Source organism: Numenius arquata, chromosome 8, assembly GCF_964106895.1.
Source record: "Numenius arquata chromosome 8, bNumArq3.hap1.1, whole genome shotgun sequence".
Taxonomy (NCBI): Eukaryota; Metazoa; Chordata; class Aves; order Charadriiformes; family Scolopacidae; genus Numenius; species Numenius arquata.
Genome location: NC_133583.1, coordinates 28,286,844 through 28,313,570, shown reverse-complemented (window position 1 = coordinate 28,313,570; position 26,727 = coordinate 28,286,844).

Here is a 26,727-nt window from a genome sequence, read left to right as displayed (position 1 = left end):
TGCCTTAATCCTTAATATATCAGAACTATGTACCATGAATGAATTGTTATTCTATTCTGGTTTGCATATATTTATTCAGTGCATATATTGTCATTTTTTCGGCTTTGCAGTAAATCACAAATGAGTACACAGGCTGTATGTGAACAAGATGTTTGGGAGTGAAAGAATTGCTGTAATATATAAAATACTATGACTTTTAAGAAAATCTTAAATTATAAGCTTGAATTTATTTGAAGCTTGAATCAGCTTGAATTTACTAAAGCATGGGTTCTTTATTTCTTGAAAATCCAATAATTATATACTTGCCAATGTTCTAATATAATAAGATTGTCATCATCTACTGCTGAGCAATTGATTACAGAAGCAGCTTAAATGTATGTCCTGTTAATATCCCTTAATGGCAAAGCCTCCATTAGCACAGGAAAGCCATAGTTAACAAACCTAATATATTTCTAACAACTTGTCAGACTTTATTAGATTTTGTGAGATTTTATATTTTCTTTTTATTTATGAACCGCTGACTTCTTCTGAGGAACATCATGTTTTGTGAATACCCAAGTAATTCACACCACTGTGGGGGAAAGAAGGGAAAATGGTGAATGTATTCAGGTGAAATGTCATTATATGCAGATTTTTGGGACATAATATGATATATATTCACAAAGATGGCGGGAAAACTACCTGTTTTATCAGCACTTGGAAGCTCACAAGCAATTGTACCCTTCCAAATATGCGAGGTTTGCTTGGTTGACTATGGGAAATTGCTGAAGCTGTGCACAGGACTAGGTTTGTTTTTCACCCTATAGGGTACCTGGTAATGCTGTGATGTACGCTAGGAAAATGAGGTTTCAAGTTGGGGATGAGAAGTAGCTAATGAAAAAGTACATGTACAGAACAACTCCGGAATCTCTGAGCTTCTAATAGATTAAAGGAGAGAAAGGTGAATAAAAAGAAATACCACTTATCATTTTGCTCATCAAGGAAGATTTTCTCTTCCCAGCCAGAATTATGCACACATACAGGCTTTGGCAGTGAACCAAAGAATTGTCAATCAACTACATATGGCAGTTTTACTAAATACGTGGCTGAGTTTCCACATGGAACTAAAATTGTGGCATTCTATCTTGTTTAAATGGAAAAAATATACTATCCCTATTTTTGTAAGATGTCACTTGTGTCTAAAGTGGAACAACAGAGCAGCCTTCTTTCAGAACTTAAATATTCAGGATAAACCGGTTCAAACACTGAGATATTTGCAATGAGGATGAGGATGTTATTAATCCTGATATAAGCTGGGATAATATTTTTTCGAAGAGGCCTAACTTCCTGTTTCAGAAGTTAATTAGGTGCTTCAGGGTCTATGTATCAGGGAAAGGGAATATGAAAGTTAGTTAGAAAGTTGATATAATACATTTTTTATAAAGTATTGCTGTAATCTAGAAAATACTATGACTTTTAAGAAAACCTTAAGTGATGTGGAATTTGATGATGAATAAATGCAATTAAATGCTTATCCAGAATGTTTTCTGGAATACGACAGAGGGGTGGTCATTATCCCTCTTTCTTCAGCACTCATTAGGACACGTCCAGATACTTTCTCCGGTCTTGGACATTGACAAACTGGGGTGAGGTCAGTGAGGTCCCCAGGGTGGTCGGGTCTGGAGCACTTGCACAGGGAAGAGAGGCCATGGGAGCAGGGCTTGTCCAGCCTGGGGCAGGGAAGGCTTTGGAGGGACTGGCAGAAGCCACCCTGCCTGTGGGGACAGCTTGAGAAGATGTGGCCAGGCCCTTCACAGAGGTGCCACAATGGGGTAGGAAGACAATGCTTTATGGTTGGACTGTCAGGCAATAAGCTGCTGCAAGGCTCAGACCTCAGGGTCACTCCGCAAGTGCAGCTGATGATGAAAGTCTCCTCCGGGGCATAAAGCTCAATCCCTTCACCCAGCGCTGCAAACAGCTTGTGATTCTGGTTGCCCAGACATAGACTGGTATCTGCCACCAGTTCAGTGCTGGAAAGTGCAAAGTGGAGTAGTTAATGTCCCTGACTGCCTGAAGCCTCGTATTTCCTAGATTCCCAGGCTTCTATCCCATAAAACCCTGTGGTTTTTGGCATGCTCCAAACAACTTGCATTTCTACAGTGAGTAGTCCAGCTGCGCCTAAGTCTATCATAAAATAACATTCAGCCAGGTGTATTTCAGTGACAGACAAATTTGAACTCTCGCTCATAGTAAGTTGGCTTCAATATCCTTTTATGAATGCGAAGGCACCTCAACAAAAAAATTTGCTATTGTAGTAAGCTTCATTGGTGTTTGACATCATGCACATAGTTTGAAGGGTATTGATGTTTGAAGGATAGGGTTAATTTTTGGAAATTGCAGATGAAGAGTCGCATGAAAATCTGCATAAATGTTAATGCATCACCGTTTATCAGACTACAGTAATAAGTAAATTCAGAGTGAGTACAAATTATATATTTAATGTGTATGGCTCCTACATACACATTTTATTTATGGATAGCTTTTTCTTTGTAGATTTTTGTACATACCTAAATATACACGTACACACAGGATGTCTCAAATGAAAGTAGGATTATAATTTAAGATTCTATTAAAAAATATCTATGGACTGTTTAAAGAAACAAGCTTTGTTTTACATTCAGGAGAATATTTCTGGGGAAAATGCAGTATTCCATCCTTTTAGCTTCCTTTGTAAATAACTAAAAGAAAGGGGGACGGGGTGGGATGACTTCTGTAATTCTTTTGTTTGTTTGTTTCTTTGCTCCCATGTAGATATACATGAATAGCTTTAAAAGGCCATTTAATCACAGTATGCAGGAGCAAGTTAGTGTATTCTTGTTTGCATCAATCTAAGAAGAGACTAGGTATACCAGATTTATTCGTGTCCTTAGTGGTATACTTACTGGTATATTAAAGTAGACAGCAGCCATTTGTACAAATAAAGCAGTACAAGTACTTGCCAATTTACGTACTCCAGCAGAATGTTACATTAAAATACAAATTTTACTTTGTGTGTGTGTGTGCACGTATAAAAGAATTTCCTCTTTCCATCCTTCAACTTTCTTGGCAATTTCTAGACAATCTCCCACTCACTTCCTAGCAGAAGAGCAATCACTCCATAATTGTGTGTTTTCTCATCTTAAAGCTACAGATGTAAGATAGCACAAGGTATGCCAAACACATAACGGCAGATTTATTTTACAGATAGGGAAGCACAATGTGAAATCTCTTCCAGCTATCTCAGCTGTGTTTACACATTTCTACCTACTACGCTGCAAACACTTCTGTGTGGATGGCTTCCCTCTCCAATTCCCAAAGCATCTCCTTATGGCAACTATAAAAATTTTGGTTACATGGAAAAAAGATGTGTTAGGTTACATAAGGCAGACACAAGATGGAAATAAACCTATTGATATATATAAGCATGTGATTTTATCTACAGATGGTATTTTTAGCAACACATTTTAAATTCAAACACAGTCCTTTTTTTTGATGTGTTATAAAAGAATGCAGGCATTTTGGCAACAGAAACTTTTGACACAAATTCAATGAAAAATGAAAAAAAAATTAGTTCGTCTCCAAAATGTCATCAGCTGTGAAATTTGTGCTTATGTTTTTAATTTCCATATTTCTACAGCTTCAGTTTTGCTCTCATCACTTTGAAAAATAAAAAATACTCTATTTTTTTTGGCCAGTGGTGGAGAAGATTTCTGAGCTACTGACACAGAAATAAAAAAAAAAGGAACACATTCCCTTAATATTTCTTTTAGCTATTATCCTCTACAAAATTACATTGCATTTTAGTGTCAGTCTTTAATGCCATTCTCTACTACCTTATAAGATGAGCTACGACTAGACATTCTTTCCTTAAAGGATAAAATAATTTATATGTACACTTTGTAAAACCATTTTGTCTGTGAGACACTACAGTGTATGAAAGGAAGATAAATAAGGGGGGGGAGGGAGCATTTCTCTATGACGTAATACTTTCAGAGGATGGAACTGCCAAGTGTTTAAGCACAGATGTAAGTATAATTTAAAGAATAGTTATATACTTGCAAACCCGCTCCACCTCCTCTGGCGTTCATCTTTGGTATGTAAGCACTTCATGGAGAAAAAATATGATTGATGGATGAGTTTGGCAGTGATGAAGGCACCTGGAATTTAGTACTAACATGCTTTTAAGAAGACATCAAGCATGTGTTAATACTGCTTGTGCTTATCCTACAAGTCTGGACTTGCACACAAATATGCAAGACTAGACAAAAGCACTTGAAAATGTACTAGCATGTACACTTGAAAATGTACACTAGAAACAGTGTGATGGCCTCTTTTTAGTGCTCATCTTTGTTATGATGTGAAAGAGCTGCAAGAAGTCCAAAATGACTTGAACTTTAGTAGTTTTGGAATTATTTTATAAATTTTTATTCACAATATAATTACTCTGTGATCAGCATATCATTTTCATGGAAATGGGCACCGTGGAAACCACAACCTTATTTCTTCGTGAATTTGGTAAATAAGCATATGAAATCAATAATGAGAACATGAGGGATTAAGTTTTATCTTAACCTTAAGTTATGTTTAAAAGATTGGAACTTCTCATAGTATTGTCGTTATTGTTTCTTGGAGCGGGACAGTGGTTATGGTACAGTGAGAAATAGCATGAAAGTCATGTGCACCTGTATTAAACCCTGTATTTGACTTAACTGAGAGAACTGTCAGTCTCTCTGCTTCATAGACATAGACTACAATTAAGAAAACCTTTCCTTACCTATTGATTACATGATATTTTTCAAATTAATAATGCTTCTTATGTAAATGCCTTGTCACCATAAATTTTGCTTATCTACAGGTACATATTATTGCTATATCAGGACAACAGAATAATTCTCGGCCTCAAAACATTTTAGACAATTCCTTCCATACTATTTTTGTTCTGTAAGTCATTAGGAAACAGTTTTTCAGCTGAGCACTCTGCAGATTCCCATGGTGCTGTTTTCTCATCGACTTTGTAGGTGAGGGATATTTATATAGCTACTGCATATGTCAGCAAAGTAGTTAAGAGGTAGGAGAATCAAAGTGGAAAATCTGAAAATATGGCAAGGTCCTCATCTCTGCTCCATCCTATCCATCATTTAAAAAAAAAAAAAAAGTTTTTTTAAAAGGGTTTTATGAGCTCCAGATCTAACTGGCGATTCCTCTGTTGCTGGTATGGTGGTATTGTAGCAGACATCTGTAAGATTATGTCTTGAGGATGTCCTACCCTCTCTCCAGTAAAAATTGCCTGCTAGGAATCAAAGACTCATTCACAGGCTGGCAACTTCTTAAAAACTCAGACAATACTAAGATAAAGGAAGCGTAATACTGGCTAAAAATTTCTTTAGCTTTCCACTGGGTGCAAGTCTTGCTTCATTGGATATACACATCCTCTGGGCTACAGTGAACGGATGGCCATGATAGCTCTGGTTGAATAACTCAATGTTAGAAACCATCTTTCTCTGGGAGTACCAGAGCTAAGTATATGGATCCACTAAGCCATCACAACCCACTGTGGGCTTTATTATAGGTACATGTGTGTTCAGTAAAGGGATCATAAAGCTTCTGAAAAGCCTTCTGAGAAGGCCTCCCATCCATCCATGGGATGTGGGACAATGTTGTTTTATGTAGAATCAAATTGTTAGAACACTTACAGTCACCAGTAAATAGATAATTAATCTTAAAAAAAAATAGCTGACATATATAAAAGAAAAGGCTGTTCCACATGCATTCATAGAACATAGTAAAATACAGTAGTAAAAACTTCTTCTAACTTAGAGTTTGGTCATTTCTTTCAGGTTTAAAGAGAATAATTTTACCATCAATTTCCCATTAGGCAAATATTCAAAGCTGTCATTCAGAGTTAATCAAGTCTCTCACTCTCATTGAAACACTCTCATTAAAAATGCCAGATGTGTAGTTTTAACATGCTTTAGACTTACGCTCTAATCCAAACATGTCAACAAGGTGTATGTGCAGATCAAGGGAGAGTGCTTTTAACTTTAGCTTTTCCTTTCTGTTCTGCTAATAGAGTTAACGTGCATTTTCCAAGGATGGAGAGTATGATTCTGGTACAGGCAGTTGCTTAGAAGAGTAAAAGGCAGATGGAGGTTAGCAGGATATTAAATAAACTGAGGCACTTTCAGGTTCTTAATCAAGATAAGAGAAAATTTACAAAATATTTATGAACTTTCCTTTGAATACTTTTTTCAGCTGTTGTTTCAGATATAGATCTAGTTACTGAATTTTTCTTCTCTGTTCCAAAGGCTCTGACCTTTCTCGTCAAGGCATGACTGTGCTATAGTTGTTATGCAAGAGTTTCTGTGTTGCTCTGAATCATATAAGAAAGAAGAAAAGACAACAATCTTTCCCTTTTTTTATGATCTTGCGGTAGTTTGACAAGACACAGCTCAACAACAGCTTATTCTTCTGTCTAATTTGGATGCAAACTGGACAAAGTCATAGATATTTTAAAACAGAAAACAAGAGAAGTTATAAACTTCACAAGAAAGAGAAAACAGGACAAGGACAGTTTGAGGAGACATTCTATCATCAAATTTTTTCATTGGAAAAACACTTTAGACACTTTATCCTTTTTTTTTCTTATACACATCAAGGGTACTCAGACAAGCAGAAATAATGGCCTCTGGCTAATGATTGAAAGGTAATGTCAAAGCACTGGTAACCCAGACGTGTGGCTTCTTACAACAAATTTCCCTTTTCTCCTTTCTTTTCTACTCCATCCAGGACAAACAATAACACTTATCAAGCATACTGCCATATCTTGGAGACAGAGAGTAATATTATAGGTTGGAAGGGAACTCCGGAGATCACCTAGTCCAATCTGTCGGTCAAAACAGGTACAGTTACAGAAGGTTGTTCAGGGCCTTTTGCAGTGGAGTTTTGACTGTCTCCAAGAGGGGAAATTCCACAATGTCTCTGAGAAATCTGTGCCAGTGTTTGACCACCCACATGGCAAGAATTGTTCCTTACCTGTAATCAGAATTTTCCATGTTCCAGCTTGTGCCCATTGCCTCTTTCTGACTGCTGTGCAGCTCTGAGAAGACTCTGCCTCTTTCTTCTCTACACTTTCCCATTAGGCAGCTGTGGGTAGCAATAAAGTCCCACCAAAACTTCTTTTCTCCAGGTTCAAAAGTCCAAATTTTCTCAGTGTATCCTTATATGTCATGTTTTCCAGCCCACTAACTATCACTGGATTTGCCCCACTATGTCCAAGCCTGTCTTGTAGTGAGTACCCAAAAGTGGACACAGCACTTCATATCCAGTTTTACAAGGATCAGACTGAGAAGAAGGTTCCCTCCCCCGGTGGTTGGCATTTGTTTGCTGCAAGGACACACTGCTGCTGATTCAGTTTGTAGTGCACCAGGACTCCCACGTCTTTTTCTGTACAGTTGCTTTCCAGCCCAGGGCCTATATTCCTGCATGGGCTAATGACAAACTGGAATCATTTGTCCTGGGTTATGAGTTTCTTTTGGCCTGTTTCTCAGTACTGTTGCAGCCCTGCCCTACAACATATCAGGACACATCACAGTTTGACATTGTCTGTAAACTTGCTGAGAGTGTACTCTGTCCTGTCATCTAGCTCACCATTACCAATCCCTGAGACTCACCAGTAGTAACTGGCCACCCACCAGTTGGACTTTGTACCACCAATTGCCACCCCTTGAGCCCATTTTTCCACTCTATTTTCTGCCCACCTTATATCCTTACCCAGCCCATGTCTCTCTAATTTGTCTAGAGGAATTTTATTGGAGAATCTGACAATGACCCTGCTAAAATGAAGGCAAACAACACCTACTGCTCTTCCCTTTTCTACAGAGCCACTTGTTTCACTGTAGAAAGCAATCAGGTCATGATTGGTTTTCCCTTGGAAGATCCATGCTGGCTCTTCCCAGTGTCACACTGTTCTGCATGTGCCTGGCTACTTAAGAAGAGGAGGCTTGAAGAGGTTCCATAACCTTCCAAGGGATGAGGTGAAGCTGATAGGCTTGTACTTTCCCCAGTCCTCCTTCCCCTTCCTGCAGGTATCTGGGACACGTTTCTTTCTCCAGTCAGTTTTCTGCACCTCCTGTGGTCTCAAAAGCGATGGAGATGATAGAGAGCAGCCTTGCAATATCAGCCCCAGATGGTGAACTGGTGCATGTTCAATCCGCGTACATGTGCCCTAATTTTATCTTCCCCGAGTGTGGATACAGCTTCATCCCATAGACTCAGCTCCTTGGCTCAGGGCCTAGGAGTCCTTAGGGCAGACCTTTCTACTGAAATCCCAGGCAAAAGGACAATGAGTGCCTCTGTGGTTCCTATGCCCTTCACCACTGTACTGAGCTCCTTTACCCAGTCTCCCACTGGATTCTGCCAACAAGCTGAAATATGGTCTCTTGAAGTCCAGGGATGTGAATCTGCTTGGTCTCTTCTTTCAAGTTCTTAAAACTGCACCGTTTCATCGTTGCTGGAGCCACAGCCATACTTGACCTTCTCATCTTTGACATGTTCTTCCTTTGTTTCATTGTAACAGGTCCAGCAAAGCATCTTCCACTATTTTGTTGAACACTTGTATCAAGAAGCTGTTATATGCACACTCTAGGAATGTCTTGGGTTAACTGGGAAATTTTATCAGAGAAATGAGAGCTATTGCAGGAGAGATCTCAAATAAAAGTGGAAAACTGTTTTTGAAGCATATTGACTAGTTCATTACTTTGGATATAGGAAAGAAATTAAAATACGATGGATCAGTGTCCTTTGGCAGTCTTAATTTCATTATCTTCATAGGATCCCATTGGTTTTACTGAGAATATCTGTCTGTTCCCTGTAAAAAATATACTCCTGAGAAATAATGTGTAAAATTACGCCATAAACAACATTATCTGAGTATTTCCTATATATTATGTATTCCTTATTATGTGTAAAATAAGTTTGTGCACATCTTTCTTTGAATCTGACATACTTTAAATTGTGATCATTCATTATACACCCTGCAGAGACAAAATAAACTTTAAAAATTTGTTGGGTTTGTATACAGTATAGTCAGTGCCTCCTGGATAGGTCATGTTTTGTCCTTGGTGCTTGGTGAGAAGGACTCTTTTTTTTTCCACTGCATCTTGTACATGATTTTGATATCCCTGCAATTTTCATTAAATGTGATTAGTAGAGAAGTGTATGTCAACAAGACTGACCAGGGATGATCTTGATTCAACTTAAGCTGAAAAGAAAGCCAGTAATGCAAATACTTAGAGATGACAAAAGCAGATCAATTGAATTATAATTTTCATTGCTCTTGGTTTAGTGATTAAAATGACCTAGAAAAGAACTTTCCTTAACACTGATTACATTTAAAAGGATGAGGGGGAAGAATGCACATTATATGTCAGAAATTGGTTTCTGCCTTTTATGGGCTTTTTCTCTATGTGTAAGGGTATAAGATTAGAGCCCCTGAAGACACCTGTGTTTTAACTGGATTTGATAGGACATGATGAATTTTACTCTCTTACTCTTTTCTTACATCAGAAAGGATGTTTAACCAGCAGCTGTATTTGTTTTGAAAGATGCAATTGGATTTAGCTTAATCCCAGAGACAGGGAGAAAGAACCTTGGTTTATTAGCTCCTCTGAAGGGAGGCAACTGACTGAATTCTGCAGCACTTCACAATACTTTCAGCACCTGAAGGAGCAAGAAAGCCTCAAACCGAGTCATACTGTTTATTCTATAACAATATGTTCTGATATATTTTGAAATTGATGATCCAAGAAGCCAGGCACAAATAATGTTTTACAGCATTGTAATGTTTATATGCATTTACTTTCAATCAATAAGGAAATATACCACAAAATGCTTATTTGCGTACAAGGGGGAAACTTATTTACATCCACAGAATTGTAAATATATTGTGACTGAATACATGGAAATAAAATGCTCCAAAACATTTTGTATCAGCACTTTGTGTCTAAACACACAACGGAGCCTGTGGTGCAACTTAATAGGTCGTTGTGAATTAGCACATTGTAGAAAAAAATCTCTGCTTTCATAAATAAACAGTGTTAAACTTTGTTTTAGCAGACTAACAGAAGACAATTTTTTAAATAAACAGGGTATGTGTGCTTCGTTGCACTGCTCAAGATATTTTACTATCTCAGGAGTAGAGTGAGAAGGAGAGTCCTTAGTCTTTCTAGGCCTAGCCTGTGAACAGTCAAAAAAATACCCCCCAGAAGGAAATTCCAGTTTAGGTGTCTGAAGGGCATTTGCAGGGCACCATTCTCATGTCATCCTCCAGTATGATATCTCCAGTTTCCTGCAGAGAAATTTGAGAACGATCAGATGAGTTCTTCCCTTTCCTTCCCCAAATGCTTCTCTCTGAGTTCTCTGAACCCAGTTCTCTTTCTTTTCTTTTGTCGCTTCTGTCCTGTAGTCTATTATCTGAAAGATGAATGGTTGTTGCTGATGGTGGGATGAATAGTACATCCGTAGGTTTGACATCTTGTCCCTGGTTGGATCTTCATACAGCTTGAAGCACTGTGCCAATCCCCTGCACGCCATGTCCTGCTCAACCATATGTAAGCAACAGCAAGTGCTTTGCTCAAGTAAATTTGAGCAGATCCTTGCCAAATATCACAGTCTCTGGGACAGGAAGGAGGAGGTCTCAGCTCACTCAATGAATTTCTTATCTCAGCTGTACAAATGCTTCCCACCTTTTCTGTGGGTTAGGGATGACCATGGGTGTTCCAGAAACTCTTCAGCCCTTTTCAAGTTGTTTTGGACTTTTCCCTTTGGAGGAGGCAGCACCAGCCTGAAACATAAAATGCTCTAGTTAAGAAAAATTGCAGGAAAAATAATTTAAAAACAAGCAAAACAAACCACCACTGTACTTATATTTCTCACTATTTAGAGAAGGCATTTTGAGTTTACTCACATAGAGAGAGAATGAAAGAAAGGAAACTGCTGAAAGCAAGGATCAAGGTGGACCAGGGAGGAAATGGAGTGGAGGCATAAAAGGGTGGTAGTGTGTGAAAGACTGGTGGTGTGTGAGCAGGCTGCTGGTGTGTGTGACTGGAGCCCTGTCCTGGTTTGAGGTAAAACACAACCAATTTTCTGTTCAGTAAAGAGGAGGGGACCAGAGAGGCTGAGAGAAGGAAAGGAGAGAATGTGAATTTTTTTATTGTGAGTCCTTATTATTCTGTATCAGCTATCTTCCTTGACGTGTATTTTCTTCTGCCAAGACCACCAGAAAGGTTATGTACCTAGTGAGAATAAATCATTACAATATACCCTAGCTCAGAATTCAGAGCCAAGGAGATTTAAATGCATGAAAAGGTAAACACTTTCACAAATCTGTGATCCATAAGTATAAATGTTTGGTAAAGCAAAGTCTCTCATTTCTAATATATCTGTTTTGATTTTCAGTTTTTAACATAAATAGCTAATAAATCTCTAACCATCAGGTATTTCTGTTTTGTCATAAGGTTAAACAATTTCAAAAGTAGTTTAATAAAACTGCCCTTGCCTCATAAGCTACAAAACATAGACATTTTAATCATAACTTTGTCAATTGTAATTGGATTCCCAAATTGTGTATTTCAAGGTATGTAACACGTTTGTAACTGTCTTATGAAGGTGAATTGAACCTGAGCATAAGTAATTGCTGGCCTTTGAATATGTCCTCCAAACTGTACAAGATCCTTCCAGAAAAGTTATGGCTTTTCAAGCATTCATTGAAAACATTTGTTTTACCCTTCCATGGAAAGCTGTAATACTACAACCCTACTGATCTGGACAAGACATTTATAATACACCCAAGAAAATATACCTCCTCAGAGAGTTGGAAGAAAATAGTGAACTCTAGAATGAAAATTAATAAAAAGACTGTCAGCACATGGTATTTCATCTATCCCCCGCTTGTAGTAAAATGCCATTTTTGGGTGGTATGTCTGTACTCCCAGTGCAATACCTGACGTACCTGTCACAAGCCACATACTTGGCCACAAGCCAAATAGCCGTATGGTTAAATTATTCACTACAGAAACCTGCTGTTGAAATTTTCTTTTTCTCTCCTTTCTGTAGCCCACATTCGGTAGCCAGTGGTGTATGAGAAACCTGTTGACCGTTTTGGTGTACTTTATAACTGAGCTGAGGAATGACACTCCCATTAATTTTTACTATTTGAAATATTAACCTCCTTTCAAAGAAAGTATAATAAATGTGTCAATAGCATTAACAGTAAACATGCTGCTCCCTTTTGACATTTCCTTGAATTTCTGAGTTGTAGTAACAAGATAACCTTATTACTTATGCTAAAGCGCTGGCTGCCAACTGATATGGATTTTGTACTCCCCCATTGTTTACAAGATGAGATTTGTTCTTTTGTCTCTGGAAGGATCATGGGGAAACAAGGGAGCTGATACGCAAACAAAAGGAAGGTGCTTTCTAAATGCAGAACTGTTAACTGCAAACACGGCTCATGTCCTGCCTATTGTGGACTTTGCAAGGCAGGTATTGTTTTCTCAGATAATAACTCGAAATGCAGCATGCTATTCAGAGACTTTTTCCTCCTACTCTGTAATGGATAAACAGCTAACTAATGACATACCAGAAAGCATATTTTAAAGATCTAAAATCTAAGTTGGCAAGGCAACCGCGGATAAGAGCCTTGTATATCTGCACATTACAAAATGATCTTTAACGGTATAACAACATTTCATTTTTCACAGCACACCTTTCGTCTCAACACATGCTCGTTACACTTGGGGACCTCAGAAGGGACCTTTCTACTTTGCCAGAAGGAAAACAGAGTTCTGATGTCTATTAGTAGCAATTTCTGACTCGTTAACATTTCCTCTTGCTGCATACCATTTTTTAATAGCCATTCTCTCCCAGATCCTTGTTCTTGTCGACCTGCTCTGTCCCAATACCATTTGGAAAAGGTTTCACAGGCCAACATCCTGCCTCAGTTCATGGCAACGTCTAATTGAAGCTCTTTCCCAGAGGGCTGATCCATGTCCTTATACTCCTGCTCCACATCTTGAGGAGTTGACAGGCCATCCTCAGGAAAGATTCCTGAGCTGAAAATAAGGATTTAGCTCAATTACAGCTTCCTTATTTGCCTGCTAATTTTTTTTCTACTGTTACGTGCCTCTCTCAATGGCTTTTTATTACTAGGGTGTGGGGAAACTGGAAACTGTCAAATGCAGTAACATGATTTGGAAAACATCTCTCTGTCGCTAAATCAGGGCCAGAGTTATGACTAACTCTTTTTCCTCCAGAGATAATCTACTGTTATCTTGAGGTGGGTGTAACAGAACGAGAAAGAATAACTGATAATCAGTGGACAAATTGTGCTGAAAAAGGGATTAAGGAAATTACCTGAGTATCAGTGCCTTATTTATTAAAAAAAAAAAAAGTGGGGCTAATTAAAATGGGGTGCATTTAATTACTATATAAATTCCAAGTTGTCCCATCTGGGAAGAACATGATAGAATTATACCATTAAGCATCCGAGTAGCTAAAATGATATACATTAAATGCTTATTAAATCAGTGTGCTTACAAACTACTTAGAGGCTGGTTGTATTTTACAGAGTATTCACAGTCAGACTGACCATATTTATTTTATTCTCTGAATGTATTTCCCTTTGTATTAGATCATCACATTTCAGCTACGTTTTGGAATTTGTCTGTGCAGCAGTCTAGCTTATCTCCTGCAACAGCACAATAATATTAATAACTTTGATAATCGTAAGGCCAGTGACAAAGAGAGGATGGTGCATAGCAGAGATTAGAAAGGGAGCATGAAGCTGCAAGCACTAAGGGAGAAAAAGAATGACACTATTGTTGTGTTAACAATCCCACACTGCTGCAATGCTTTCCACCCCTGGAGCAGTTGCCACACAAGAGGTGCAAAGCACATCTGGCAATGCAGTAGCTGATGAATAGGCAGGAGTTGGGCGAAACAACTGCAACACACTGTTGCAACCAGATCTTCTACCAAACGAGTCGGGGGTCATAGAGAAATATGAACTGCTTATAAAAATAACTGAAAACCTGCATAGGCTTTGGAGCAGAATCCACACCTTTCCTCTCCCCTGGAGGCAACTTCATTACAAGATATAAGGATACATTATGTGCTCTCAGTCTGAAAAGGTGCCTGAAGTGCCTCAGCTGTTTATGGCATGGCTTAGATACTTCAGCAAAATCTTTGTGCTAGCTCTTCATTCGTGGTTTAACCCCAGCTGGCAGCTAGGACCACGCAGCTGCTCACTCATTTCCCTGGTTGGGATGGGGAAGAGAATCAGAAGAGTAAAAGTGAGAAAACTCATTGGTTGAGACAAAGACAGTTTAATGAGTAAAGTAAAAGCTGTGCATATGAGCAAAGCAAAACAAGGAATTCATTCACTGCTTCCCATTGGCAGGTAGGTGTTCCGACATCTCCAGGAAAGCAGGGCTCTGTCACGTGTAACTGTTACTTGGGAAGACAAACACCATAACTACAAACATTCCCCCTTCCTTCTTCTACTCCCATCTTTCTATACTGAGCATGATGTCACATGGCATGGAATATTCCTTTGTGCAGTTGGGGTCAGCTGTCCCGACTGTGTCTCCTCCCAACTTTTTGTGCCCTCCCAGTCCTCACTGGTGGGGCAGTATGAGGAGCAGAAAAGGTCTTGAGAGCTTAGCAACAACTAAAGACACCAGTCTTTTACCAACACTATTTTCATCCCAAATCCAAAACATAGCACTATACCAGCTGCTAACAAGAAAGTTAACTCCATCCCAGATGAAATCATGGCTCTCTTCCAGCCATCTCCGACAGCCGTTCCTCATTTATCAGGAAATATGTTACAGCTTTTGTTTTGCATGGTTGCTAGTAGCAAGACATCATCAGAAAATACACTGCAAATAACGTTGCAAGATAGAACAAACTATTTACAGCTATTCACAGCAGCAGTGATATATATAGAAAAAGATTTTCACCTTAGGCAAAGTGTGTATATGCATATATAAGTGTGTATGCAGAAAGTACTGCTAATCTTAAGAATGAAATTATATAATTTTTAAAAAAGTAACAATTCAGCATTTCTAGGACAGTACAGAGGAGTTATATAATTATTTATTGGGGCTGAGTACTAGGATGACTTGGCACTGTGTTCTTCAGCAAACCCTCCTGTGGCTCTTCCCACAGTTGAGAATACAGAAGCTGCATACAACAGTGGCTACCCTTCTCATGACAATACATGTTTCTTTTTCAATATTTCTAAATGATGCTAAGATTTTTCATACATTTGATTATTTTTAGAGGGCTTGGCCCTGAATCCATTTCTTCATCGCTTTCACTTCTTAAGTCCTTGTGCATCACAATAAAAAATTGAACAATGGTGTTTATGAGGTTTCTCTTCCTGTCTGTTAAGAAGGATAGCATTTTGTTATCTTGACTTCATCCTCTGCCAGCTATAGCTCAGGTAACTGAACTAAGTCCTTATTTCTTATTTGAATTCATTACTCAAAATGGAAGACAATAATGAAATAATTATGTAAACGTCACTCTCTGAAAAGGGTGAAAGGAAAAAAGAGAAAGACAATTTATATCCTTAAGTGGAAGGATCTGGTGTCTAACATCTTTCTGCTGGATAGAACTTAATTATACTCACCCTAAGCTAGTGAGTTTGTTAGATGTGAATAACTTTAACAAGGAAATAGGTTTCTAAACTTTAAAAAGGAAATAGGTTTTTAAGTTTCTGCAGTTCTACCATGGTGGTATTATAAATTATCTATGTTTAATACATTTAGAATCATTGAAAGGTCATGGCAAATGGGAAAGGACTACTGGAAAAAAGCAAACACCACTCCTGTCTTCAAAAAGAACAAGAAGGAAGATCCAAGCAACTACCATCTGGTTAGCCTCATCTCAATCCCTGGGAAGATGTTAGAGCAAATAATACTGGAAACCATTTCCAAACATGTAAAAGATACAGAGAACAGTCAGTATGAATTTATGAAGGGTATGTGGTGCTTAGCTGACCTGGTAAACTTCAACGATAAGATGATGAGCTTGGTGGATAAGGGGAGAGCAGTGGACTGTCCAGTCAACAACAAGACAGCATGTACTCCAAGTAGACGGACATACAGAGATACACGAGTCTGTCCAGTGATCTTAGACGCTTAGTCTATGCTGCAGCTGTCCCCAGGTCCTGGTCTCTGCCTGCTGTCACCCAGATCTAGGGAACGCTTACTTCTGCAGTCCTCCCTCCTGTGACCTCCCTGAGACCTTGCTGCTCATCACCTCGTCCCACCTGGAGCTTGCTGTCATTCAGACTCAAAGGTCTGGAATAGGGAGCACAACCATGCAGCAGATAATTGGAAATAGGATATAATGTGAATATAGGACCAACTGCAGTGATGAAGCACAGTGCTCAGCCAAGCATCACTTGTTTACACAAAACAGTCCCCTCTTATCCCCTTTTCCCTCTGTTTTCCCACACTCGACGACCCTAGTCCATCTTGTTCTCTCTTTTTCCCTTTGGTCCTTCCCCTAACCATCCCATATGAAAGTCTTGCAAAACTCCACAATCCTTTAAAACATGCCATAATAAATTTTACACTGTCTCTAAATGCTCTTCCGTAGCATCCTGTAAGTTCTATCCTCCTGTAGGCTGTAACTCCCTTTATTTTGCATGCATTTCTGGGGAGAAAATTTATTTCCTTGACTTCTCACGTCAGGACAACAGGAAAATCATTCTCCTTGGATAGCCCTTAGACTGACCCAGCCAGTGGCTCAAGCTCTCCCTTTTTAGGCTTCCTGTTGCTTTTCTTCTGCTCCTTGCTGTGTCTTTGTGTTTAATGAGACTAACCATTAGTCGGATAACCTAGTTGACTTAGCTCCTAGGAACCAGGCAACATTTCAACTGAAGATGCAGTTTCCACAAGACTGTAATTTTCACAGGAAAATATCTATTTTCCTCCCACTGTTTCTGCATAAAAGAATTAGGAAAATAAAAACAAACCCTTTTGCTTCAGGTTGGCTCAACGTAAATGGAAACATTAAGCATGTTTAACTGGACTGGACGCATTTAGTGTGTGACATTAGTCTAGGCCTGGCTTAGCTACTGCCATTTCACAGGAGGATTATTTTTTGACAGCCTAGTGGCTTTTTTCCTATTTTACAAGGCAGGTTTCTCATATGGTACACATACTATGACATGTATAGTCTCAAGCATATATATGTAGAGCAAAATCCCTGTATGTTATTGATAGTACAGTACAATAGTACTTAGGGTAAGGGTCCTAAGGAAGGTCCTGAGGAACCAGGCAAAGTGACCTAACCACTAAAATTGCATGAGATGTGCAATGAAGGAAATAATAGCAGGAAAAACATAACGGACTTACAGAAGATATGCTTAACAAAATATTTAGGCTAGTCAGTCATTATCTCATAATTAAAAAAAGTCCAAAGGAAAGCAAATGAAAAGGAAAAGTTATCATTTAAATAGGCATTAAAATGCTAGTGTTTCATGTCTGTAATGAAGATTTTAATAAGAGTAGAAATTGAGATGGATTGTAACTGGTAATGTACCGGTTCCCATTTTAGCTGTCATTTTAGGAACATAATTTTGTGGTTCTGTTGGCTTGTTGGAGCTCTGTAGATTCCAATATATTTCATTTCCTTGCCAAGTGTCTGCCTGTGTGAGGTAATATCATTCCAGAGTGAAGTGCCTTAGTGTTTGCAAAAGTGTTTGAATTGATCTTTAATCTTTTCTTAAAATGAATTTTTCAAAATTATTTTTAAATGAGCTGTTAGTGCCGGTGAAAGGTGTGAGATGTGTTTATTCATTTTTTTTTTCTCTTTTCCCTCAAGTCAGGACATGAGATGCATATCTCATTACAAATTACAATTTTCTAGATAAAATTTTTTTCCCATTATATCAGACTGCAGTAGTGCAAACTTCCCCACACTATTATACACCAGACTATCTGTATCTCAGCACCTCACAATCTGTAATGTTTCTTATGAGCAAAATAACTTTGCAAATGACTTTTGCAGATCCCTGAGAATACCAGACTAATCTTCTTCTCCCACTCTGCCATGTTCATCTCTAAATTTTATATGCCTTTACATTTTTTTTTCCCTTCTAATTGGCATTAGATTTCAATCTAATACTTCAGCAAAGGTGCTTGCACACTAAAATATGATCTGCAATTTCTATGTCATTTCAGAGGGACAATAGAAGAAGTCTAGTGAGCTTCAGGCTACCCTAGCAGTAGTTAGATTTTAACTGGTAAAGACTGTATTCCGTACGGATGCTCTCCTATTTGTTTATTTAAGGGGGGAAAAACACATGCGAAACACACACACAAAATCCTCATTTATTTATAGCAGAATTTTCATTGAAGTTTAATACTAAATCTTTTCATAAAGGGGTATTCAGCTGCCAGTGGCCAAGGCAATACAATGGGACTAATGGATTCCACCAGGATCCCAGTTTGGTGGAACTGAAATGTTATCCTTTCCCGACCATTTCCTATGACTGCTATACCACCTACCTACTGCAGTTTTCCTTTTCTGCAGTAAACAACGCTTTCCATTTATCCATATTCAAATAAAAAAGGGGGGAAAATTTCTACTAATCCGGGAGCAAGAAAAAGAAAGGAGGTAAGCGTACTACATACATTAGTAAAGTGCCCTCACTCCCTTGGTAAAAAGAAATGTAGTCTTCTGTATTTTGTAGGTTTTTAAAAGCTGCCAGGATGAGAAAGTACAGAAAGGAAAGCATCTCAGTAATATTTGCGTTCCAGGATTATGGGGTTCTTGCCTGCACAAAGCCAAAGAAAATACTATGTACTTTGATAAGAAGACTTAAATACAATTAGCTTAGGGACTGATGCCTAGCAACCTTTCAAAGCTTATCTCAGGCTCTGTATTCAATTGACCAAAATACCAGACCCTTGAGTTACAGGCAGTGCAGTACACAGTGAGAAAAGAAGAGAACTGCACAGACTGAAAAGACTTTTCACCAAGCAGTCTTCCTCGCACTGAGTCACTGAGAAAGTTAGCAGGTTAAGAAATGGAGTCAGAACATCCAGTTTTGTCTGGATGGGCTTTTTTGTTGCAATTCTTACAAAACAAATAAAAGCAAAGTGCATTGAAAATGCAGAATATTTTTTAATCTTTTGAATTATTTCAACTCATTACAAATTGAGTTCAGTAAATTACATAGCAAGCCTTGTAACGCCCTGCAGATGAATGCGGAAGCCCTAATCAGTGCTGTTTCCGAGAGGTGGGTCCGAACCCCCGTCATTTGATAAGATTAGATCTGAGTCTGTTTTCAGTGCTTTTTCACCACACTTTCCGAGGTCTTCACATGGCTTTCAATACCATGGATAAGATCTAGCATACCATTTAGAGTTAATTTTCAACTAAAATTCCCTGTTTATCTTCTCACTTTGTCTCCTAGAGCTCTGCACGTACATCATTGCCTTAATCTGTTACTTTAGTTATTTTATGAAAAGGCAACCAGGCTTCCTTATTTAATTTTTCCCTCTAAGTCAGTGCTGCAGGCTACACCTTATACTGGTATTTCTCATTCTTTTTCTTTCATATATACATTTACCTCAGTAGTTGTGTCATTTTCACAGCTACTGAATACACTTCACTCTGATCATTGGAAACTTTCTGAGAGAAAACTCTCTTTCAGATCACTTTCTTACAGTGGGTGAAAAAAACTTACTTGTCTGGGTGATTGAGGTGACATATGGAAATTTTAAGCTCAATTTAGCAATATCCAGCCAAACACTTAAGCATACAATTGAAAAGCACACACTTTAATTCTGTTTCATATTGAAGCTTCTGGGAATTTATGTACATTTTGTAAATATTTATGAAAGAAGTATTCACAGAGGATGCTGACTAAGCATATCTCATTTAAAAATTCTTACAGTTCATCAATTAAGGTACTTTCATGGTTGTGCTTTTTTGAGCTGTGACTAGCTAGCTGGTTGCTACAGGAGGCCAGTATTCAGGAAATATTTTGATTTAAGCTTGAAACAAACAGCTCTTTGAGGGAAAATAAGATTAGATTATTGTTTAAGCAGAAGATGATTAAAAAAAGAAAAAAAAGAAAGAAAACAATGAAAACCAGTAACAAAAAATTTGTATTTAAAAGGTGTTCTACTTACAGATACCAACTTTTAACTACAGATGGAAGCTAATCTTAAAGGAGAGTATGTTCTTTAAATTTTTAAGCTTGTTTTTTAGTATATTTTTTCCTTTGTTTGAAACATGTCATTTACCTCACTTACAGAGTACCAGGCTGAATTACCTCTCCATTACATGTTAAAGCTTATTTTGCTTTATGATGAGGATACTCATAACTGCAATAAAACTACCAGTGCTGGAATTTCAAAGATGTTTTCAGTTGACACAAGACTGCCTCTGCTATTCACTTAAAGGTTTTATTGCTGACTGCTTTGAGAGCTGGCTGGCAGGAAATAGTCTTACCTTTAGGGTCAACCATGCTGCAAATGGTTGGCCATTTGACTCCTGTGATCACATAAATTAAAACCAGCTGTCATCTCCAGGGTTTGCCAAATTGTCCTACTTGGGCAGGGTCTGAGAGCCCTGGCTGGACTTCCCAGGCTATGGGCAGGGGTGGGAGGTCCCATGTGAGGCTGGGCAGGATTGTCAAGACCTGTTAATGCCCTCAACACTTTGAATATATCAATGGCCTGTCATGGATTAATTATTTAAAGTACGGAGTGAGGAAGACCACAAAGGGACTAGAGAGGTTCACAATTCATCGGCAAATCCATAAGCCAGAAAAATTATCACCTCAAATCTTTGGGATTGTCCGACCACTCAAAACCTGGCTTTTGCATTACAAAAATGTCAGCATAGACCTCGACACACAGGTAAATTTCTCACAGCTGTGCAACAAACTTTCAATAGTAAAACTCCCGTTTGCTTTATTTGTGACCTATGAAAATGAGAATGTAAACCCCACTTATTTTTCGTCTAAATATGTATAAAGATGATGCCCTGTGGATTAAAAAGGGGAGGTGGAATCCTTGTCCTTATGATCAGAGAGATTAATGGCTTAATTAGGGTTAGAGGGGGATCCTTCCTCTCTACTCAGCACTGTTGAGGCCGTATCTGGAATACTGTGTCCAGTTGTGGGCTTCTCAGTTCAAAAGAGACTTACTGAAGCAAGTCCAGTGAGAATAATTAAGACAGTGGAGCAACTCTCATACGAGAAAAGGCTGAGAGACCTGGGATGGCTCAGCCTAGAGAAGAAAAGGCTCAGGCAGGATCTTATCAGCGTGTATAACTACTTGATGGGGAGGGGCAATGAAGAAGATGGAGCCAGAGGTACCCAGTGATGGGACATGAAGTAATGGGCACAATTTCTTTTTTTTTTAAAAAGTTAGTCTGAACATAACAAAACACTTTTTTACCTTGAGGGTAACAATGGAACAGGTTGTCCAGAGACTTTGTGGAGTGGACAATATATCCAAACACATCAGTATACCCTGGAAAAAACGGTACCATAGGGTGTCATGACCATAGTCTGCTCATAACAGTTCAGACTCTGAAACAGCATGAGTACACAGTGTTCAAGCTGAGTCCAGCAAGAGAAGAAGATAAATCATTAAAGCTGGTCTGTGCCACTGGAAAAAGGATGTTTTGCTACTTGCGAGCGTACGCTAGTGAATCCCACCCCCTGTCATGTTGCCTGCTTACAGCCTGAGAGGTTTCTATTAGCTTGTCCAAACTCATTTGTAATGAGCATCATTTACTCCCCTTGAGATATAAAAGCGTTTAAGTAATTTCAGAGGAGTAAGCTCCTGTATTACAATTTTCACCCCCAAATTTCATCCACCTTGGGCACAGGGGCAGTGAATGAAGAAAATTGAGGAATCCTAATACCTGATTCTTTTATCTTACTTCTGGGGACTCCATGATCTGTGTGGTCACAAGGGCCTACAATTCTAAATCTAATTTAAGTTACATTAAATAACTTGAAAAACATGAAATAAAATACAAGCTTCCTATCTATTCATGATATTGCAGAATTCTATAACATGTGTTTAAAGAACTGGGAGAGCTACTCCCTGTGCTTTCATTTCCACTTGGAATCACATAAAAAGGGCTGATAAAGGACATATTTTAAAAAATTATACAAAATTTGTTTCGCAAAACTTGTTTGCTATTACTTAGGAAAAGATAAAACGTACCTTATTGGGTTCTCATTACAATGTACTATGTTCCTTTTTGTTCCCACTCCATAAAAACTTTTTATTTTTTTCTTTTCAGTTGATTGACAGACTAATATTTTTTCAATAGGCCACAATAAATAATACAAAAATATTACATGCAGTACTTTGATACCTTGCAATGTAAATGTATTACCAATGTAGCAGTGGAAAGATAGAGTGAACTACTTTTACTCAAAAAAAAAGTCTCTCAACACTTCCTAAGCCAAAAGGTCAATATAATGAGTAATGAAAGAAAAGTTGATAATAAATCTGGACAATAACCTCAAAAAATTTCAGGTACAATGAATTGCAAAGGGCAATGGCACACAGTTCAGGAATTTTAGACTCTTTTTACTTGAACTCTATAGGGTTTCCAGTCTATGTATAGACAGTAAAAGGCTGTGACTTTTTGACAACACAAAAATGACACCATGCATATGTGTGCACATGGGCTGATGACTGTTCCCCGTGTCTGCCACACGCAGTGATGATTTGCAGTCCCCAAAGTACTTACCAGCATGTTAGAAAACCTGAGAGAAGCCGAATGTTCACAAACTTAATGGCTTACTGTTGCTGAAAAGAGCGACACATGCAAAATAGAAGCCTCAATACGTATTTTTTTGAACACAGAATGTAAACCCTAAGCCAGAATGTGCTTAAGGGAATGTCCCCTGTGTAATTTCAGACAAGTGCTCCTGTGGTGCCCCTTGGTCATGTTAACTACTTGCAGATTATATTTTTAGACAAGGAGAAGTCAAATGACTAAAAGAAAAGACAGAGTGAGGATATAAATTCAAATGTGCTGATTTGGGGAGAGTTTGGATTCTGTACTCATGAAAAACATTTAATGAGTGGGAGTTTCTACAAAATATATAGCCACTGTTCATTCTAATGCTCAATAGATACTCTGAAGTTTTGATTTAGTAAAAAAGACAAACATCCCGAGCTCACTTGACGAAATAATACAAGATGGTAGTTTTGGTAGTTTTAGTGTACACTTGTGAGATAAAAAGCTCTATGCAAGAGCGTGGATTTGCAAATAATTAAAACATAATTTTGGAAAAGCTTCAAGTTAAAAATCCTTTCCAATTCATTTAATCTTGCCACCCTTTATTCAAAGATCAATTATTTCATGATGGTATTGTGCACGATTTTATGAGCATAGCAGCTAAATGGAGATTTAAAGCAGGGTGAATGAGAGTTTAGAGAGTATCTGCTACTCCTCAGTATGCAGCACAGCAGGAAAAATAAATTAAAGAAACAGAGGAAGAAAAGAAAGCAGTGTTTCAAATCAACAACCACCTTTATGAGTAAACCACCTAAGCGTCTGGAGCCAGGACCTTGTGTCTTCCTTATATCTCTGTTGATATTATCTGCATCCTGCAAAGGCTTCTGGACTAATTGAGGATCACCAACTCACTATTTACCTTACTGGATCAGGCAGAGAAAGAAACCCTCTGTACAGACACAGAAGATGAGGAAAAAAGGGAGGAAGAAGTGGGTAAAAAGATTTTCTTCTTTTTGAAATCTAAGAGGGTACATTGTGATCCTCCCCTTCCAACAGAATACAAGAGATACTGCAGACTTTCACTCTTTCCTCATATACTCAAATACTTCTAGCAACAACAACAACCCACAAAAATACCCCAATGTCCTGTTTAGAACAGAAATCAATTGCAAGTTGTTGCAGCATTGCTGCTTCTGTTTACCAGCACTAACTATAATCACCTTATTTTAGAGCAAATTCATTTTGATTCTTAGACTTTCATCTCACTCTTTCTTCTACTCAGGGTCAATACCTGGCATTTTTCCCCCTTCAACTCAGCTGGATAGCAGCCACAAATTTGCTTCCTAAGCATAAGAGTCTATGAGATAAGAGCTGCCATATACCCGCTAGGTTAGATCAAAGGTCTTCCTGGTTTAATGTATGTCTTATTGCTGAAAAGAGCCATTAGTGGATGCCAAGGAAAGCATGTGAAAATAGGGCTCGCATTCCTCAAAGCACTCTCCCACTCTTTTGGGGGTTCTCAGAAGATCTTCTGCCTTTAAGGGGAACCGTCCTGGATAGATTTTGCTTTCCTGAAAATAAAAAGCCATGAGATAGTTGGTGGTAGTGTAGTACACATTTTATTTTGGGCATCTATCATACCAGTAGTCAAGAAAGATTATTTTCTACTGGGTACATTCTTGTGATCAGTTTTTTCAGGTTACTGTCTGACCCTTCAGTATAGCATAGTCAGAGACAATGGCATAAACCCAACTATTCTGACCTTTCTTTTACACCTAACTGTACACCATTGATAGTGTTAATTGATATTATGGAAATATGCACTGTGGATGAATTAGGATAATCTTATTATACATTTTTACATCTCCTGGGTTTTTAAGAAATATTATAGATTCAAAGAGATTTCATGTAAAGACAGTGTTTTCATTTAACTCTAATGGCATATGGTGGAACTACTAGAAAAGAATTTTCAGCTTAAATTAGAATATGGATAACCTTATTTCATAAGTTCTTGGACTGTGGACTACAGATAATTAAATATAAAATAGCAGTGAATAAAAGCAAGTCCTTTCACGTACATTAAAATGTTGTTCAAAAAGGCCTTAATACTAGTCACAATTCCCAATTCTATCACAGTTAAGGCAAAAGTTATTTGGGAGAAGGTCAAACACAAGTGACATTATGTTGCATTATCACACGAGGCTAAGCCTCTTCCTAAATCTCAGTTCCAGGTGCTCTGATTTCAGGGTTCCAGATCCTGCTGTAAGGAAAGCTAAACTCTTCTCTCTTACTGAAACACTGAGGCACTTGGAGAATCCAGTAAGACAGTGGCTTGTAACGTCTTTAAGCTCCCTAGCCCTGTTCCTGACCAGAATTCTAACAGTAATCTTCATTATATTCAACAAAAATCACATAAAGTACATGCCTTTATTGGCCCTCTTCTTTGTTCTTTTGGTCCTGTAGAATAGCTAGGTTTAGATTCCCAAACCTTAACCTTAATTAAAATCATCACATTGGCTGTAACACTAAAAGGCACCATAAGGCTTTATGTCACTAGAAGCCACCAGCTCTAATAGGCCTCTTCTTGCCTCTAGCAATGACACAAAATTGAATTGAACAAAATTGAATGATTTCACTTCTTTAAGGTTATTTCCCAAAGGTTTCAGTCCAAAACTCCCAACGTAAGCTCTCCATCTAAGTCAATGGGTGGGAAATACAAAATTGAGTAATAAACTGAGCTCTTTAGAGCTTTAATTTCCCAAACCCAGCTGTAACCTAATCTACGTTGTAACCAGAGAACAAATAAAGAATATAAAGCCTGTGCAGAAACTACCCTTCTTTCTGCCTCTATGGTCACTAGAGAATCCAAAAGCAAGCTGGGCTCCTGAGTTTTCACCTTTCTGGTTGCTAATCCCTATCCAGTCAAAATGCAAGAAACCTTTCCCTATAATAAAGTGTCAAAAAAGGGTTCTTGGGTGTTTTGTTTTGAAAGCCACGCTCTAACCACGAAGTTCACTATATAATCTGTATCGGCAACATGGAGCTATGTTAAAAAGCAGCAGTTAGGCACTGGGCAGTACAAACAGCAATCTGCATCCTCATTCGATTGGTTCAGAAGAATAGAAAAATAAGCCAGCTCCAAATCTGAAAATCTAACTCAAATCTAAAACCTAAAGTTATTTTCCATCAGGGTAGTTTATTCTTTATGGAAACCCTTTTTTCTGTGGGTGTAACATATTCAATAATAAATGGAGCTCTGCAGTGTTAGATTGCCAAACCCTAGTCTACCTAGAATTATATTTGGGTGCTATTAACCTACAATAAAAGGCAACATAAAACATTACCCATTTTTGGCAGAGCCCATTTCATCACTTTCAGGGCCCAATGGCCCTGAGTGTTCATAAAAAAAAAAAAAGAGTGTTCTTAAATATAGATGACAGTGTCTTAGGCTACCATTCTGTAGTAGAAGTATAAGACTTTGACAATAATCAGATTTTTTTCTGCCACTGAGGGTTTTTCTGACTGAACAATTTTAAGTCCAAAACCTAAATTCTAACCTTATCTTTATTATTAATAAAATGAAATGTAGGATAAAATTTTGTCCTAAAACAGTACCAGCCAGCCCCCTAACCCTCAATCTGGAATTTTAGGCCACTTTACTTTAGTAAGAAAAAACATATTTTGGCCCCTAATATATACCAGCTCTCTCCCTAACATTGAAACCCTTGCAGAAGGCTGCAATAAAACTTCAGTCTTTGATTTTCCTTAATCTAATCTTAATGCTGATCAAATTTGATAGGCACCATTACACTCTCTATTAATCCTCTTCTAGCCTCGGGGAATCTGGAAGCACATAGGAACAAACTGGACTACAGAGCCTTCGTATTTCCTAGCCCTAGCCTTTAACACCAT